Source organism: Ips typographus, linkage group LG1, assembly GCF_016097725.1.
Source record: "Ips typographus isolate SLU linkage group LG1, UJ_Ityp_2.0, whole genome shotgun sequence".
Taxonomy (NCBI): domain Eukaryota; kingdom Metazoa; phylum Arthropoda; class Insecta; order Coleoptera; family Curculionidae; genus Ips; species Ips typographus.
This window is the reverse complement of record NC_138422.1, coordinates 29,115,208-29,134,693: the sequence shown is the minus strand read 5'-3', so window position 1 is coordinate 29,134,693 and position 19,486 is coordinate 29,115,208. Positions and strand designations below refer to the sequence as shown.

Genomic DNA, 19,486 nt, shown 5'->3' with positions numbered 1-19,486 from the left:
AATCGAAGAAAAAACGTTCAAAATTACAGTTTTTATGATGAAAATTATTCTTAGTTAACTTGAAAGAAAAAAAAAATACAAATACAATAATAAAAATAAAAATTTTTTGGATTTTTTAAAAACTTTGAAAATCTTAGTCAATTTTAAACATTATTTCAAAGAAATTTAATCTATATTACAATAGTTATGGTCAGGTTGCCTATGGATGGCAATTGTCACAAAAACCCTATGTCTTAGATGACGTTGCAAACAATTATTATATGACAGCTGTCAATCCGACGGTTTGATTCACCGCCTACTATACTAGAAAGCCTAGAAGGTGCTTGTCAAAAATTCCAATATGGCGGAATGAGTGGTGACAGTTTGCGTTTGTTTGTATTGTGGAAATTGAGTTTTTGAGGATTAGATGAATTTTTACGGTTTAAAATCAACACTTGAGGTTATTTGCGTGAGTTATTTTTGTTTGCTGCCGTTCATAAGTTTTTCAAGCCACATTGTAACAGCAATTCAGGAAAAAGCCCAACCGTGTCAGTTTTTTACTTTACAAAAAACCGGATCTAACTCTACAGTGGTTGAACACTTTGAAGTGGGATGATTTTTCTCCAACACTATACTCAATGGTAGGTACAAGTGATTTCTAGTACAGTAAACTTATTAGGTACTTGTTACATGCACAGGTATGTGAGATACATTTTAAAGCATCCTTCATTGTGAGAGCAACAAAAATAATTTTGAATGAATGTTCTTGATAATAACAAAAGAACCATTTACCAGTTTTGCTTACCCAGTTTCAAGGATTTACAGATTTTCTTACATTAAACAGTGTTTAAACTAGTTTGCTGTGTGTTGTACTTTCCAGGACAAATGTTCTAACCAATTTGTTTAGGCTAGACGATTGGGTATAAAAAAGCCTTATCTATACATATCTGGATCAGGAATGAACCCTTTTTTGGGTTTTCACTCACAACTTGCAATCAACTACACGAAACAATAAAAAAAACATATTTTTTACTGCATCAGCATACGTTTATGTATAAAACAAAAACCGCTAACGCCGCCATTAAAAGTGACATTTTAGGCTTTTTAGTATAGAGGGCGGTGCAGCTGTCAATCCGCCGGTTTGATTTCAAACCATATACGAACTTGTCAACGGCCCTACGTTCATGCTAGAACGAGAGAACCACAGCCAACTACAACCATAACAATTATTGAACACCCGTTATTTAGACCTAACCTAAGTGGTGATTTGACTGTGACAAGTCATGTGCCAAACGTTACAGTCAAATTAACACTTATTAGCATGGTGCCCTTATTCCTTGAAACTTAAGGTAGCTTCAAAGAGTAAAAATAATAGTATTACGGCTACCTTAAGTTTCAAGGAACCCTCAAGAAATGATGTTGAGACAAACACAAACAAAAGTTACCAAACAAAATTAAAAATTAAATAAGTTTAAGTGACATTGGCATAAGTTTCGAATCGAAACGCGTTATAGTCTAAAAATCACATGACACCATAATTTTAAAAATCACATGGTGGTCACGTGACTTTTGAATCATAACGTGTTTAGATCCGAAAACCGAAAGAAAACGGCTATGATTTTTTGACAGTTGACAGTAAAAACTGTAACATGACGTGCAAAAATTGGTGGTGGTATTTGTAATGATTTTATGTATTTGGTTATAATTAACAATAATAATAAACAAGACTGTTTTGTCTCATAAGATGAGGTCTTTTGTTTGTAAGACTGTGAAGAAAATATTAACATATTACATATACTAACCTAACATTCCAGGCGCTTTTTCAAGTTCAGTTAAAACTCTGTCGAGATTTTTGTTACTTTGTTTCACAACTGTGCCGTAATCATACCAGTATTCAGTTACTTTTAATAAACTTGTTTAACTGAGTTTGAGTTTTCCTGCACTGCAACAACAAATGATTATTAATAGGCATTTACGAAAATTATACCTGCTAATTCCACCGTTTCCCACAATCGGTGTAACTTTTAAGGATCTGGTTCATTAGGGTTGAATGAATTTTAGAACGCGATTGGTATTCCTATTCCTGATATGTCTTTGACACAATATCGGCATACTCTCCCTCCATCTCGCACACAGAACATATTTTAATATCCATTTTAATTTAACAGGTCATCTTCATAAGCTAGCTAAACTGTGGAACAAACCGACAAACCGTCAACCGTCAACACTCAACAATACACTGATTTTTGAGGTTATGATTCTAAATTTTAAGGAAAAACCTGTCAAAAGTCACTTTTTTCTTAATTTACCGACGGAACTTCTCGATCAATAAATCATAAACCGGGTACATATACCTATTTGGTATATGGGTAACATTTCAGAACGGCAATAGTAGTTACCAAAAACAATTTTCGAACGCTCTAGGTTAAACAGGTATCTACCGGTAGAATATTCGTAAATGCCTAATATGACCCTAAATAAATAATCTGTCCTACGTGTTTATGACAGCTGACAGCTAACTTTTTGACAGAACTGTCACATCTGTCAAAGGTCGGCCATCTTGGTTAGATGTAAAACAGTGCTTTTTTTTTGGGGAAGCGGCAAGGTGTCCGTGGTTGGTATTTCCGCGTTCGTCGGCCCTTTTAACGTTTCGGGCTGACGAAAGCGGAAACGGACGGGAACGCCGAACCGAAAAGACGCGCGGCGCAAAGTAAAGCGAGTAGCGAGAGCGCGCGCGAAACGAAAATTCTCCCGCTGCCTTCCCCCACCACCGCCCCGATGCCCGATGTCGTAAGCCGCAGGTCATTCACCTCGCACCCAGTCACAGCTACGTACTCGCTACACTCAACACCGACCCGAACCGATATTTTAATAAATACGCTCTTGAAAAATTAAAAATTTCAAAACAAAAAAAAAAAAACGGTTTTTTCCACCTCCCCCCTTCCCAAAAACAAGCCGGGGAAAATCGCGAAAACCTGAACAAGGTCGCGGCCAGAACCGAAACGCGGGTGAAACCGAAAACGGAAGAAGAAAAGTGAACTGAAGTCCGTCTCGCGACTTTCGTTTGTTTATTGCTATGACGTTAACAACTGCAGGGTGTGCGGAACGGTGCAGTGTGATGGTTTTCCAGTGCTCCACCACTTAAAAACCGTATAATGTGAGAGTGATCCGTCGTTTTCCCAATCCATATCAAACCCTTTAAACCCCCGTGTGTAATCCCGTATTTTACCTAACGAGTTTTTGAAAACGTCCTACAGGATACCATGTGACCAACGTCAGCACCCATTAACAAGGCAGGATAAGTTCCTTGACCTTCGGGAAAAAATGTAAGTACTCCTTGCAAACAGGACAAAAATCTTGATATAATAACAATTATAAAAATTGATGATTATAATAGGAAAACGTATTATAAAAGCATCAATAAGCGGCGTATCTACATGTGTCTATTTAGCGGTGCTGGCATCGGGTAAGGTCATTGGCCTCGGCGTAATGTAGGTCAGTGATGGTGGGCGGCGCTTACGTTTGCGCATTGGCCGTTCAACTGTCATTACGTACATATACGCGGACCGTTTTCAAGGTATTTTCAATTTCAATTATAATATTGTATTGATAACTGGGAAGGGGTTCTATGATTGTTTTGCGGCTAAATTTATTGGCAAACTTGATGGTGGCGACACAAAAATTGCTATTTATCATGCTCGACCAGCGTGATCCTAACGACACCTTGACTGTAAACTGTTTCACGTCCGTGATTGGTCCGAAATCCAGCAACATGGCTACGTCATACCAATGTCAGCTGTCAATGTGTAAATAATAACAGACATTGATATCACACAAGTAATGTAACCCAAAACACAGTAATCATTATGCTTTTGGACAATACCCAGTAACTTTCTGAATTATCACAACTGGAGAGTCTAAAAAAAGTTTTTTTTTAATTAAAAGAAGTAAAAACAAGAAAATGGGTGCAGAAAGACGTCAAAATATATAATACAGTGTGGTCAAAAAATCAGTTCTAAAAAGGACAGAAAGTCTAGTTTTTCAAACAGAACACATTCTTATAATTCTGTCTGATTCTCTGTTCAAAATTTTCAATTGATTTCAAATTCAAAATTGATACATTAAACCACCCTGTAACTGTCAGAATAACCGAATTAATAAAGGTTAAAGTAGTAGTTGTCAAATTAAGTCAGAACTGTCTTTATTGTCACACACAATACTTTGTATAGACTTTTATATGTCAATGGATAGAAAATAAAATTTTTGGCCGCCAGAAGGCTCCAAAACCAACTAAATGTTTTCCTAGACTGTACCCGCTCCTTTAAAGGATTTTTTTTTAAATGGGGCAGATACGGCCCTGATATTTGGCACAAACCTAGCACAATAATTGCCAAATCTAGAGTAGTATCAAAACTGTAGAAATACAATCATTAAGGTCGATTTTCGCTTGCAGTAACTGGCCAACCTAACGCAAAACCCATTAGGATAGTAGCGGTGTTTCAGGCAAATTTGACCCTTACGAAAATTGTCATTTGCAAAAACAGTTTTTTTCCAAAAATTTCCAAACATTACGTCGTGGTAGATCTAGTAAGTTACGTGACCGTGTTTTCCTAATTTTCTATAGTCAAATTAGCCTTTAACCAGTCAAAAAATGTTTATGTATGTATTTTTTTGTTTAATCCTTAAAACCTTGCTTAATTGCACTTCTTTTGGTAGTTTTATACGTCAATGGATAGCCAATGAAATGAGCTTTCTAAACATATCCCTATTTGGGTTGACAGGTTAGACGGTTTGGCCGCTAGAGGACGTCAAATTTGACCAATTTTTTTATCACTTTTTTGGTGCATCCTTTTGTTTAATCTTCAAAAACTCGCTTAATTGCACTATTTTTGGTAAAGTTTTATACGTCAATGGATAGCCAATGAAATGAGATTTCTAAAAATACCCCCCCTGAGGTTGATGGTTGGACGGTTTGGCCACTAGAGGGCCTCAAAGTTGACTAATTTTTTCATGACTTTTTTGGGTGCATTTTTTCGTTCAATCGTCAATAATAATATTTGCTACCCTTTGTATGAACTTTTATATGTCAATGGATAGCTAATGAAGTGAGCTTTTTATTGACGTATAAAGTTGATTGATTTGTTATACGGTTTCGTCGCTAGAGACAGTCAAAATTTTTGAAAGTAAAATTACAAAATTCATAATTTTTCCATGTTTTCCAAGGGATTTCATTGAAATTACCAAACTTTATTTATTTTATTTATGTTTATATTTCAATTTTCAATGGTAAATGTATAGAAAAAAATTTTGCATGATAATTTTTTTTATAATATAATTTAGGTAGACCTTTTCAATTTTATTTTTAATACTAATTTAATGCCCAGTAATGCCCACTAATTCCTACAGTTTAGTTACCCCTCGGGTGGATGGTGTCAAAATGGGTCAAAACCAAAAGGTTCAAAATTTAAAAAATATATATCAAATTGTTTTAATCATTTTTTAAGAAATGTTTTACCTCAAAATATACAAACATTTGTATTCAAAATAAAAAAAATATAATTTTAAACAAAAAGAAACATTTAAACAACAAAAAACCAACAAATTATAAACCTGCCTACTATACCTATACATCCAGTCATTGCCTTCCTACCTTTCAAAATTTTTATCTTGTTTTATTTTTAAATTTAACATTCTATATACAGAAACTAATTTGTTACATTTTTCTACACCTAATTTATTTATTTTTTAATTTTTTATTCTAGGAATACATTTTTTATTTTGGTTTTAACCAGTTTCAACCATTTTGACCACTGCCCTGGTCAAAATCAAAAAAAGTGGTCATTTGCACATCCCTGCTTGAAATCAAATAAAATGTCTGGAAATTCTAAACTGCCTCACAATATGTACTTTAAAAAATACACATATTTCTGGCATATTTATAAGGTAAAAAAAATATTGAGATAATGATAATCTTCAGATGAAATACAGCATTGAATTCATCAAATGTACAGAGTGTTATTAATAATTATTACAGCTAACTGTCAATTTTGATCTGACAGCGTAGTTTGAATGAGCAAAGTTGTAATATTCTTCATGAATCTGATGTCAAAATTGACTTATGTCAGTCACTTAAAATGTTTGACCAATTTTTTTGCTTCTGATTTCTCAGCATTTTATAATCTTTGCTAGCACTTTTTTAGGCAAAAAATAACTCATTTTATTCTGATTTCTGTGATGTATATCTTTCTATGATTTGCCTTGTAATTAGTCAAACATTTCAATATAAAATTATATTTTATTCTAGTTTTTCTTCACTTGAAAATTCCATTTAAATTAAAAATATGTGTAAATCTAAGACTAATCTCATTTGCTAAATAATGTATTACAGATTATTATATTAGTTTACATTAGACAACACAATATTAGTTTTTATTAGAATTTTTGAACAAATTTGAAATCGTATAGCTGGGAAAAAGTGGCAATGTAAATGTACTTTTAGTTTTGGGATATATCATCAAATAATGTTAGAAATAAAAAAAATTGTTTAAAAATGATACAAGTGAATGACGTATGTCAATTTTGACATCAAATTCAGAAAAAATATTGCAACTTTGCTAATTACTAACTAATTAAACTATCACCCTGTACCAAAATACAAATAATTAAATGGTTGCATCTTTTCTAATTTCGTATTTGCCTACTAAAAATTTAATATGATACTGGTCCTACTGTAAAGCTTAAATTAGCAAAACTGCAGTATTTTTTCTCTTTTTTCTAGTATTTTTTTACCTCTATAAAAGCTTTTATGTTTTTTAAAAATATAAGTTAGAAGAAACAAGTTTTGCCTCATTTCAAATTCAAATTATGATAATGCGCAAAAATGTAATTTTTGTCCAAAGTGCAATTTTGTAATTTTTTTTATTTACTTCCTGAAGTGTTGCACAGTAAGAACAGGCTGTCTGCGCTAATTTTGTAACACCCTATATTAGAATCAAAATAAAGTGTTAGGCTAGGGAATTTATATATTATTTGATTTGCAATTTAATCCCGCCTTTAAGAGTCTAATTATTAAAATCAAAAATATTTCAAGTTTAGGAATGATTAGGCGTTAATTTCAAAAACGGATCGAACAAATTATCTTATTTTTCTCAGTGAGAGAGTTGTAAAAGGTTGTCGACCTCGATTATTTTTGAACGTAACCTGCATATCGAGACATTTACTTATAAACCAGCCAGATAAGCGCTTTTGTTCCTTGTTTCCGTAATGAACTTGATTTTTTTCTGTGCTGTCATTCAATCAGCAAACGGAACAGCAAACCTCTTGAAAATTTCGCATTTACAACGCCAATATCTAATGTAAATCTGAAACAAACGTTATGTTTATACATTATGGGTTTATACATTTTTAAACATTAGGGGGTTTTCAGCGTTGTCACTTTTACATGAAATCAGAGGCAACATGTTTGTGTGACGACCCTAGAAACTGTGGTAGTCTAGACAATTTTTGTCTCTCATTTCATGTAGATGTGGCAACACTCAAATCATGAAAGTATTTTGAAAGCTAGTAAGTCCAAAAAAACGTTATAAATACAAGTCAAAATTGATTTCTCTCTCACCAAAATTCTGGAGAATTATTTTTTTTATACAGGTGTAGTAAATCCAAAAGCGACCATAGGAAAACCGTGTAACGGACAGAGAAACGTAGGTAATTGCATGCGCGGGAGAAAGACAGAAAACGAAAAAAATATCAAGTAGGCCATATTTTTAGCGCGCTGTTGCCAAACGCCGTAAGTAAGTTTGTCGAGGGTATTGAATACTTACGGCGTTTGGCAACAGCGCGCTAAAAATATGGCCTACTTGATATTTTTTTCGTTTTCTGTCTTTCTCCCGCGCATACAATTTCCTACGTTTCTCTGTCCGTTACACGGTTTTCTTATGGTCGCTTTTGGATTTACCACACTTGTATATCAGTCTTTCAAGTTTCAACTTATTCGAATTTGCCAGTTTTAGTACGTATTCCCTAAGACTGGAATTCGTTTATGAGAAGCTATTTATTCATAAAATCCGGTTTCAGATGCGTACGTGCAATGATACAACATAATAGAATAGGGGTCCGTTTTGCCAATAGAAAAACGTCCCTCATGGATGCACAACTCGATAATGGCGCCCAGTTGACCTAATTTTTGCCACTTTTGTTTAGGGGGGGAAAACTTTAGAAAAGTTCCCAAACTGGCCCCGACGAACGAGGGTTTCCAGTCGACTTTGATGTAAAAAAGTCGCTCGGAAACTTTTTAGCGCATCCTGTTTTGCTGTTTATACACTTTTCAGTGTGTTTCGTGTTGCTCATTCTGGATTGTTTATTTTTTGGTTATCGGCCGGATTAAACAGATTCTGTATAGCAAGGTAATTTAAGTGTGTATGATTTGCATTAGAAAAAATTATACAAATAAAGTAAATGTTATTTGTTGATAAGTTGCTTAAATTACAGCATTGTTTGTAGTTCATTCATTGACCAATCACAGGTACAACTTTTGGCATAAATAAGCTTGTTTGCCAAATTCTCACTTATTCGAAAACCACCACAAAAACAATTTCAAGTAATTTTGTATATTTTACATAGAAAACTCGAATAATTCTCAAAATTAAATTACGTAAATGATGTCATTCTCAACTGCTAGGTTAGGCCAAGCAAAGAAGATTTTGTGAATGGACTCCTGGATCACCGGATTTAAATCCCAGTTTTTTTTTGAAACCATCTTCAACACTCTCGTTAATTTCGCGTTTTAAGTAAAATTCCGATGGATAAAAAACCACTGGGGCATTATGGTGTACAAACTGTAGGAATTACTTGGGAATTGGCATCATTACTAAGAATAAGTAGGCATTACTGGACATTATTAATAAAATTGAAAAGGTCTAAATTATATTATAAAAAAAATTATCATACAATATTTTTTTCTATACATCTACCATTGAAATTTAAACATAAATAAAATTTGATAGTTTTAATGAAATGCGTTGGAAAACAAGGAAGAATTATGAATTTTGTAATTTTACTTTCAAAAATTTTGACTGGCTCTAGCGGCGAAACCGTACAACTAATTAATCAACTTTTATACGTCAATAAGAATCTCATTTCATTAGCTAACCATTGACATATAAAAGCTTATACAAAGTGTAGTAATTAAGCGAGTTATTAACGATTGAACAAAAAAAATGCACCAAAAAAGTCATGAAAAAATTAGTCAACTTTGACGCCCTCTAGTGGCCAAACCGTCCAACCTATCACCCCAGTTGGGGTATTTTTAGAAAGTTCATTTCATTGGCTATCCATTGACGTATAAAACTTTACCAAAAGTAGTGCAATTAAGCAATTTTTCGAGGATTAAACAAAAGGATGCACCAAAAAAGTGATAAAAAAATTGGTCAAATTTGACGCCCTCTAGCGGTCAAACCCTCTAACCTGTCAACCCAAATAGGGATATTTTTAGAAAGCTCATTTGATTGGTTGTCTATCGACATATAAAAGTATATACAAAGTGCTACAAATACACGAGTGTTATTTACGGTTTAGTGACAGGATGCACCACTAACATTTTTTGACTGGTTAAAGGCTAATTTGACTAGAGAAAATTAGGAAAACACGGTCACGTGACTTACTAGATCTACCACGACGTAATGTTTGGAAATTTTTTGAAAAACTGTTTTTGCAAATGACTATTTTCGTAAGGGTCAAATTTGCCTGTAACACCGCCACTATCCTAATGGGTTTTGCGTTATGTTGGCCAGTTAGTGCAAGCAAAAATCGACCTTAATGATTGTTTTTCTACAGTTTTGCTACTACTTTTGATTTGGCAATCAGTATGCTAGGTTTGTGCCAAATATCTGGGCCGTATCTAAAAAAAAAAGATATTAGTCAAGTCAAGGAAAACATTAGCTTTGGAGCCCTCTGGCGGCCAAACGAAGTAACCTATCAACAGAGGCAGCCATATTTTTTGAAAACCTATTTTATTTTCTATCAATTGACATATAAAAGTCTATACAAAGTGTTGTGTGTGACAATAAAGACAGTTTTGAGCGAGGTTTTGAGTAAATTTGACAACTGCTTCTTTAACCTTCATTAATTCGGTTATTTTGACAGTTACAGGGTGGTTCAATGTATCAATTTAAAAAGTGATCTTTTTAAATAAGTGGCGTAATACAAACTTTTTTAATTTTGAACAGAGAATCAGACAGAATTATAAGAATATGTTCCGTTTGAAAAACTCTAGACTTTCTGTCCTTTTTTAGAACTGATTTTTTGACCACACTGTATTATATATTTTGACGTTTCTCTGCACCCATTCCTAGAACAAACCTTGTCTCACATGACAAAACACAAAACCCAAAAAAAAAACCTTTCCTGATATTTATAAATTCAAAATGTTTTGGTAAATATCTCAGAAACGGATATAGATAGGTATATGCCAGTAATACACGAAATATGTCTAGAATTTGACGTAGAATACAAAAATTAAAAAATATACAGGGTGTCCCATTTAAAATAAGCAGCAGTTGATATCTACTTCCCGTTGCAAACATATTTTTTTATTTTTCCTTTTTTTTTAATTAAAAAAGGTTTTTTTAGTCTCCCCAGTTGTGATAATTCAGGAAGTTAGTGGGTATTGTTAGGCTAGGTTAGTTTAGGTTAATTATTAGGAATTACTGGGCATTACAAGAAATTAGTGGGCATTACTGGCATATTAGGAATTAGTGTAAAAATTTTACTCAGCCGTCAAAAAAACGTTTGGTGTTGGAAAAAAGTGTCATTATAATTAATTACTTCTGTCACATCTGTATACCTACTATTTCATTAGAATTTGACAGTTTTTGCAATATTGACCGTTTGACAGAGTTATCGACCAAACTCTTCCAAAAAACGACATTTTGATACATTTGTTTCATGAAAAAGTGAGTGGTAGTCGTCTTTTTCAATAAATAAGTTTGTTATTTGGTAAGTTACGTTAAAAGCATATAAGTTTATTTATAAAAAAGACTGTAAGTTTTCTAGAAACACTTTTACATAATGTCGTAATTTGCATCATCAAAACGTCAGAGAGCGTTCAAGTTGACTTATCCTTATCAATTTTACAAACAAATTAACGTTAAAAATTAATAATTTTACAAAAACACGAATTTTACAATTTTTTCTTTTGACCTTTAATAATGCGGAAAAGAGAGCCCAGACTGTAAAAAATACGTCCATTCGTGTAAGTAATTTTTACCATTACGCCTCTAGAGGACGTTAAAATTGACCGTTATTTTGAAATTTGTCTAAACCCGCCAACTGCGCAGTCATCTTTTTCAACGGTAAATATCTTTGTTATTTGGTGAGTTATGGGAAAGTGCATTTAAGTTTGTTTATAAAGAAGACCACATGATGTTATACCTATACCTTGTATCGTTTATGCCACGTATGCATTATCAGGCATTTTGAACGTTTAAGTTTAATTTCAGTTAGTTAGACTGTGAATGGTCAATAACATGCAGTACAAAGAAAGTCACATTCTGAACGTAGGGCCGTTGATAAGTTCGTATATGGTTTAAAAAACCGCCCTCTATACTAGAAAGCTAAAATGTCACTTTTAATGGCGGCGTTAGCGGTTTTCGTTTTATACACAAACGTATGCAGATGCAGTAAAAAATAGTTTTTTTTAATTGTTTCGTGTAGTTCATTGCAAGTTGTAAGTGAAAAATCAAAAAAAGGTTCATTCCTCCTTTTTTATACACATTCCAGCCTAAACAAATTGGTTCGAACATTTGTCTTGGAAAGTACAATACACAGCAAACTAGGTAAGCAAAACTGGTAAATGGTTCTTATGTTATTACCAACAACATTTATTCAAAATTATTTTTGTTGCTCTCACAATGAAGGATGCTTTAAAATGTAACTCCCATACCTGTGCATGTAACAAGTACCTAGTAAGTTTACTGTACTAGAAAGCACTTGTACTTACCATTGAGTGTAGTGTTGGAGTAAAATCATTCCACTTCAAAGTGTTCAACCACTGTTGAGTTAGATTCCGTTTTTTGTACACTAAAAAACTGACACGGTTGGGCTTTTTCCTGAATTGTGACTTGAAAAACTTATGAACGGCAGCAAACAAAAATAACTTACGCAAATAACCTCAAGTTTTGATTTTAAACCGTAAAAAATCATCTAATCCTCAAAAAACTCAATTTCCACAATACAAACAAACGCAAACTGTCATCACTATTTCCGCCATATTGGAATTTTTGACAAGCACCTTCTAGGCTTTCTAGTATAGTAGGCTGTGTTCGAAATCAAACCGGCGGATTGACAGCTGTCATATAACAATTGTTTGCAACGTTATCTAAGACATGCGCTTTTTGTGACAATTGCCATCCATAGGCGACCTGACCATAACAATTATTGAACACCCGTTATTTTTATACAGCTGTCTAGAATGTATTCATTCCAGATTTCAATGTGTGGACGGTTTAGATGTTAGAGATTTGACAAAATAAAAATATTGACAATCCGGAAATAGCGTGACAATATAATTCCGTTGGCCGATTAATTTTGGGGCTAAACGTCAACGGTCGGATTCGCTCGCGTTGTAAAAAGTTTAATAACCGATAGTCGAACGTTTTCGGGTGCGAGCGAGAGCGATATAGCGGGCGCAGGCACATGTGGATCGCGTTATCGCCGATGTCATTGACCTTCGTTTTGTTTGGACGGCCCTTCTTCAATTACATATTATGATTGGACCCGGCACATTTTCGGCAACGGCACGGAAAAATCCGCGCACGTACCGGGTACTTTCGAAAAGTACAGTTTTCATGATGCTCGAGAGTATTTTTGATGTCAGAAAGAGAGAGGAATGTCAGAACAGTAGTAGACCTTTTTGCTTATCAATAATGCCAGATTTTATATTTATATTCTTCGGATTTAGAGTGTATAGTGACAAGGAAATACAATTTCCCTGCTCGATAGAGAAAAGGAGCAAATAATATTTCAGAAACTCGACTTTTCCCAGATATGCCTCTTTCACAATGGACGTTAACATAAGAAACACGTAAACATAAACGTAAAGTTATTTTTTTGTTACGATTGTCATGACACTTCTACGTGAAATGTTTATATTTGTTTAGGATAAAATGCCAGTTTTTCTTAGATATTGCAAAATAAACATAAAAAATTGTTTAAAAAAGTAACTTTGCCTTTATATGCGGAGTAGACCGGCGATAATTTTTTGATACTCCAAAATGCCTCATTGCATACAAAATACCTTGAAATGCCTTTAAAACTACATCAAAATGCCTTTAAATTGTTTTCTAAATGTTTACACATTTGTGGCATTCTTAAATTTAGTTATATCCCCTGGTATTGAGATATTGATAAACCTTAATGAAATACGCCCTTAAAATTTGGTCACGTGACAGTTATTAGGTTGGATTAAGTAGCATGTCTGCTTTTACAATTTATACTTGACTATTGTCAAAATGTCAAAAGGATTAATGATTCAATAAAAACGCGTTAAAATTGATTTTTGTAAAGGTGACAGTTTTTAGGTTAGGTTTTACCAAATTTTTGACATTTGATTTGAACTTGTGCCGAAAGCTTTAAATTGATTTTCTAAGGTCAGGTGACTGTTTTTCCAAATTCTGATAAACCAAAAATTTTTCTGTACGGTTGCCTGAAATTACGAGTTATATTTTGACGTTTGCACGAATCTTCTAACTGTCATAGTAACCAAGTGTCAAATAAGGACACTTTTTATTTAAAAGAAACAGTTGAAAAATCGATAATTTAAATTTAGACAGTAGTAGAATAGTAAGAACTACGTCACGTGACTTGATAATTCAATTTTTGAGCTTGCAACACTGTAAAGGCCAGTCACGTGAACTTCAAAACGCAGTTTAAACTTTGGGAAATGGTAAGGCCAGTTGACATCTGTCAAAATTAGTCACACAGAAAATTAAAAAATTTGGTAAATTAAATTTGGACTAATTTAGACAGTTGTAAAAGCTGAAATTGCAAGAGACACATCACGTGACTTTGATTATGCCATTTTAGAGCTTGCAACACTGTCAAAGCCAATTGACACCTGTCAAAAACAGTCACGTGACTTTAAAATGTAATTTAATTGTTGAGCGGTTGGTAAATTAAATTTAGACAGTAGTAGAATTATAAGAACTACGTCACGTGACTTAATAATTCAATTTTTGAGCTTGCAACACTGTAAAGGCCAGTCACGTGAAGTTCAAAACGCAGTTTAAACTTTGGGAAATGGTAAGGCCAGTTGACATCTGTCAAAATTAGTCACACACAAAATTAAAAAATGTGGTAAATTAAATTTGAACTAATTTAGACAGTTGTAAAATCTGAAATTGCAAGAGACACATCACGTGACTTTGATTATGACATTTTGGAGCTTACAACACCGTCAAAGCCCACTGACACCTGTCAAAACAGTTACGCGAGTTTAAAATGTAATTTAAATGTTAAGCAGTTGGTAAATTAAATTTAGACAGTAGTAGAATTATAAGAACTACGTCACGTGACTTAATAATTCAATTTTTGAGCTTGCAACACTGTAAAGGCCAGTCACGTGAACTTCAAAACGCAGTTTAAACTTTGGGAAATGGAAAGGCCAGTTGACATCTGTCAAAATTAGTCACACAGAAAATTAAAAAATTTGGTAAATTAAATTTAGACTAATTCAGACAGTTGTAAAAGCTGACATTGCAAGAGACACATCACATGACTTTGATTATGCCATTTTAGAGCTTGCAACACTGTCAAACCCAACTGACACCTGTCAAAAACAGTCACGTGACTTTAAAATGTAATTTAAATGTTGATCATTTGGTAAATTAAATTTAGACGGTCGTAAAAGCTGAAATTGCAAAATACACGTTGCGTGACGTTAATATGACAATTTTGAGCCTGCAACACTGTAAAAGCCAGTTGACACCTGTCAAAAACAGTCACGTGACTTTAAAATTTAATTTAAATCTTGGTCATTTGGTAGATTAAATTTAAACGGTCGTAAACGCTGAAATTGCAAAATACACGTTTCGTGACGTTGAAAATGCAATTCTGCATGTTCTTGCAACACTGTAAAAGCCAGTTGACAAGTTGTAAAAGCTGAAATTGCAAGAGACACATCACGTGACTTTGATTATGCCATTTTAGAGCTTGCAACACTGTCAAGGCCAACTGACACCTGTCAAAAACAATCACGTGACTTTAAAATGTAATTCAAATGTTGGGTAGATGGTAAATTAAATTTAGACATTTGTAAAAGCTGAAATTGTTAAATACACATTTCGTGACGTTAAAAATGCAATTCTGCATGTTCTTGCAACACTGTAAATGCCAGTTGACATTTTTTGTCAAAATTAGTTACACACAAAATTTAAAAATTTGTTAAATTAAATTCAGACAGTTGTTAAAGCTGATATTGCAAGAGACACATCACGTGACTGTGACTATGCCATTTTAGAGCTTGCAACACTGTCAAAGCCCACGGACACCTGTCAAAAACAGTCACGTGACTTTAAAATGTAATTTAAATGTTGATCGTTTGGTAAATTAAATTTAGATGGTCGTAAACGCTGAAATTGCAAAATACATGTTTCGTGACGTTAATAATACAATTTTGAGCTTGCAACACTGTAAAAGCCAGTTGACAATGTTGACATCTGTCAAAAACAGTCACGTGACTTTAAAATTTAATTTAAATGTTGATCCTTTGATAAATTAAATTTAGACATTTGTAAACGCTGAAATTGCAAAATACACATTTCGTGACGTTGAAAATGCAATTCTGCATGTACTTGCAACACTGTAAAGGCCAGATGACATCTGTCAAAATAAGTCTCTCACACACAAAATTAAAAAAATTGGTAAATTAAATTTAGACTAATTCAGACAGTTGTAAAAGCTGAAATTGCAAGACACACATCACGTGACTTTCATTATGCCATTTTAGAGCTCAAACCCAACTGACACCTGTCAAAAACAGTCACGTGACCTTAAAATTGTAGTTTAAACGTTGAAGAATTTGGTAAATTATTATAATAATTTGTAATGAATAATGAATATTGTTTTCGATATCATGTAACAAAGATTTTACCATAATAATTACCTGTGCCTATGCAGTTCTGTTCAATTTTCAGTCAATTTTGTTGTATTGATACACTATATTGTCTACTGAAATGTATTCCTTAAAATATCGCAAAATTTCCTTTATTTAGGCTTCATTTCGCTCAAAATTCCAAAGAAAATATCACAAAACATTTTGAAATATACAGACAATGCCTCAAAATACTCTCAAATGTCTTATAAATACCTCAAAATCCCTCGTAATAATGGGAAATTGCCTTATAATACTGTTGCCTGTTCCACAATGAGTTGTACTATTAACAATGCAGTACAATTAGTTACAATTTATAAAAACAAGCTTTGCCACCTATACTAATCGAATATCTCGATATTTAGGCTACCAAACATATTTTTATGATTAAAAACCATAAAAATTAAATATTAATAACGAAAAAAAAAAACCGTCTGGCAACGCTGCATAATTCACAGAGGATAACTGATACTTGACAGTATGTACGTCAACTTCAGATGTCATTCAATGTTCCTTCAATTATGAGGTTAAAGCATTGTTGCCGCCTTTTTCCTTTGATTACTTTACAATATTGGTGGATTTCGCACTTGGTTAGTCTAGTTCAGTTATTAATGCATATTTTTTTCCTAAATTTGCATTTAACAAATATTGGCACTAATACGAATCGGCTTCTACGGGTAGCATTAGGTTGCCAAGCATTATTTTGGTTTTTAATAGTTTTCGAGGTTATAGGTATTATGTAGATCATTTGGCAACATCGAACCGACACAGGGCGGAACAGCTGATTTCCTGACAGGTCAAGTGTGGTTCTTCCCCACCAAATTATCGTACATTTTACGGATTTTTATCTAAATTTTCTGAAGAAAATTGTGAATTTCCCGCAAATTTTTATTTTTGTCTATACTATAGAAGCCGTAATCTAACTGTTAAAAAGAATTAAGGTAAAATTCGTGGATGCTTAATCTTTACAAGACCCCAAAAAAAATTTAAATAATTGCCTTATTGCCGAATGTATAGCTAAATTAGCTTGTTACGAAATTTGACTTATTGAACAATATTAGGCAAATTACAGGATCATTATCAAATTATTATAATTTTCTGAGCGAGTCAACTGAATAAAAATAAGCACGGTCAAGTCCAGACCGATTTATTTAAAAAAAAAATGCTAAATCCATTGATCGGCGACCCGGACCAGTTCAAATAGTACCGAAGAGGTTCGTTAAACTTGTCTAACTGTTTATTTTTAAAATTGGCTTATTTCACTGTAACCAGGACCGGTTCGAATTTAAAAAAAAAAAACAGTACCGCTGTAGCCAGGCAGACTGAACGCGATGATCTAACACGGTCGATGTTTTGTCAAGACAAGTGAAAGTCTTGACTGTATAAGACGGCCAATGGCAATCAACCGTTAGAACCAGTGAAAGCGCCATTTAATAGCGAACGTTGCACTTTTACGGCGAATTTCCGTTACGAATCCGATTCGCTAGTGTGTGAATGCACCTTAAAGCCATTTAAATTCCAATTATGCATATTTAAGTTTTATTTATAGCTTAAAGAAATTATTGTTTTGAAACTGTAGGATCAGTAGTTTGACAAGTGTCACTTAAGCTGGTCACGTGATGACTGACAAAAAAAAGTAAGACACTCATTCCAACCAGTTTTTTCCAAAAAAATTCAAAATTTTTCGACTCTTTCTGGTAAACAAACATTTTGTCAACATCTCCAATAAGGTGTCCAGATGATGCTACTAAGGTCACGTGACCCGTTTTCCAGCCAATTTTTCCAGGTTTAGGCAAAGTCTTAAAGCTAGAATTGCATTTTTTGACACCATTTGCTTTGACTCCTAAAAGGATTTCTTGGTGGCCGTTGTTGAATTTATACCTACATGATTAAAGGGGATACACCAAACATCAAACAAACTAAATTATATTAAAAGAAACAAATTCATAAAATAATTTCTACCATTCAAATTAAATACCATTTAAACGTAAATAAAGTTGGGTAATTTCACTGAATTCCGTAGGAATACAAGGAATGAAATTTTTAAAAAATTTTACGTTCTCTAGCGATAAAACCCTAACCCATCAACTTTGAGACCCTCTAGCGGCCAAACCGTCTAACCTATTCATTCAAATTGGGAGACTGTTAGAAAGCTCATTTCATTGGCTATCCACTGACGTATAAAACACTCTAAAAATGGTGCAAATAAACAAATTATTGAAAATTGAACGAAAGAATGCACGAAAAAAGTCATTAAAAAAATGGTCAACTTTGACGCTCTCTAGCGGCCAAACGGTCCAACCTATCAATCCTGTTGGAAACTTTTTAGAAAGGTCATTCCATTGGCTCTCCATTGACGTATAAAACTCTGGCAAAAATAGTGCAATTAAGCGGGTTTTTGAATATTAAACAAAAGGATACACCAAAAGAATTGGTCAAAGTTGACGCCCTCTAGTGGCTAAACGGTACCACTAAGCAACCGACTTTTCTACGTCAATATAAAGCTCATTTCATTGGCTGTCCATCGACATATAAAAGTATATACAAAGTTTTACAAATACACGTTTATTTACGGTTTACAGACAGGGTGCCCCAGAAACACTTATTGACTGGTTAAGGGCTAATTTGACCCTGGAAAATTAAGAAAACACGGTTGCATGAGCTACTAGGTCTACTACGATGTAATGCATAGAAATTTCTTGAAAACCCGATTTTACAAATAAAAATTTTCGTAAGGGTCAAATTTGCCTGAAACACCACCACTATTCCAATGGGTTTTGCTTTATGTTGGCCACTTAGTGCAAGCGAAAATCGACTTTAATGATTTTATTTCTACAGTTTTGCTACGGCTCTAAATTTGACACTCACTGTGCTAGGTTTAAGCCAAATATCAGGGCCGTACCTGACCAACTTAAAAAAAAAATCCCTCAAAGAAGAAAAACATTTAGTTAGCTTTGCAGCCTTCTGGCGGCCAAACGAAGCACCCTATCAACATAAACGGTCATATTTTTGGAAAGCCCATTATATTTTCTATCCATTGACATATAAAAGTCTATACAAAGTGTTGAGTGCAAATGAACGAGTTGTTTGACAGTTTTGACTGAATTTGACAGCTACTACTTTAACCTTCAATAACTCGATTATTTTGATAGGTACAGGGTGGTTCAATGTATCAATTTAAAAGATAAATTTTTTAAATAAGTGACCTAATACAAACTTACGTTAATTTTGAACAGAGAATCAGACAAAGTTATAAGAATAAGGAGTGTTAAATTTGGAAAACGTCTTTTTTAGAACTGACGTCTTGAGCTCTTTTTTTGACCATCCTATACAGGGTGGTCCAAATTGATTGTAACATACTTA

The 19,486-nt window shown here is 33.6% G+C and overlaps 1 protein-coding gene across 1 annotated transcript in view; it reads left to right on the top strand.

The window, feature by feature from the left end:
• The first annotated feature begins 3,165 nt into the window (after positions 1-3,165).
• Positions 3,166-19,486, top strand: part of Hr4 (nuclear hormone receptor 4) — a 66,699-nt gene continuing 50,378 nt past the window's right edge. The window contains exon 1 of the mRNA XM_081993245.1: positions 3,166-3,305. The gene's annotated coding sequence lies outside the window, so the exon portion shown is untranslated. The remainder of the gene's footprint in view (positions 3,306-19,486) is intronic.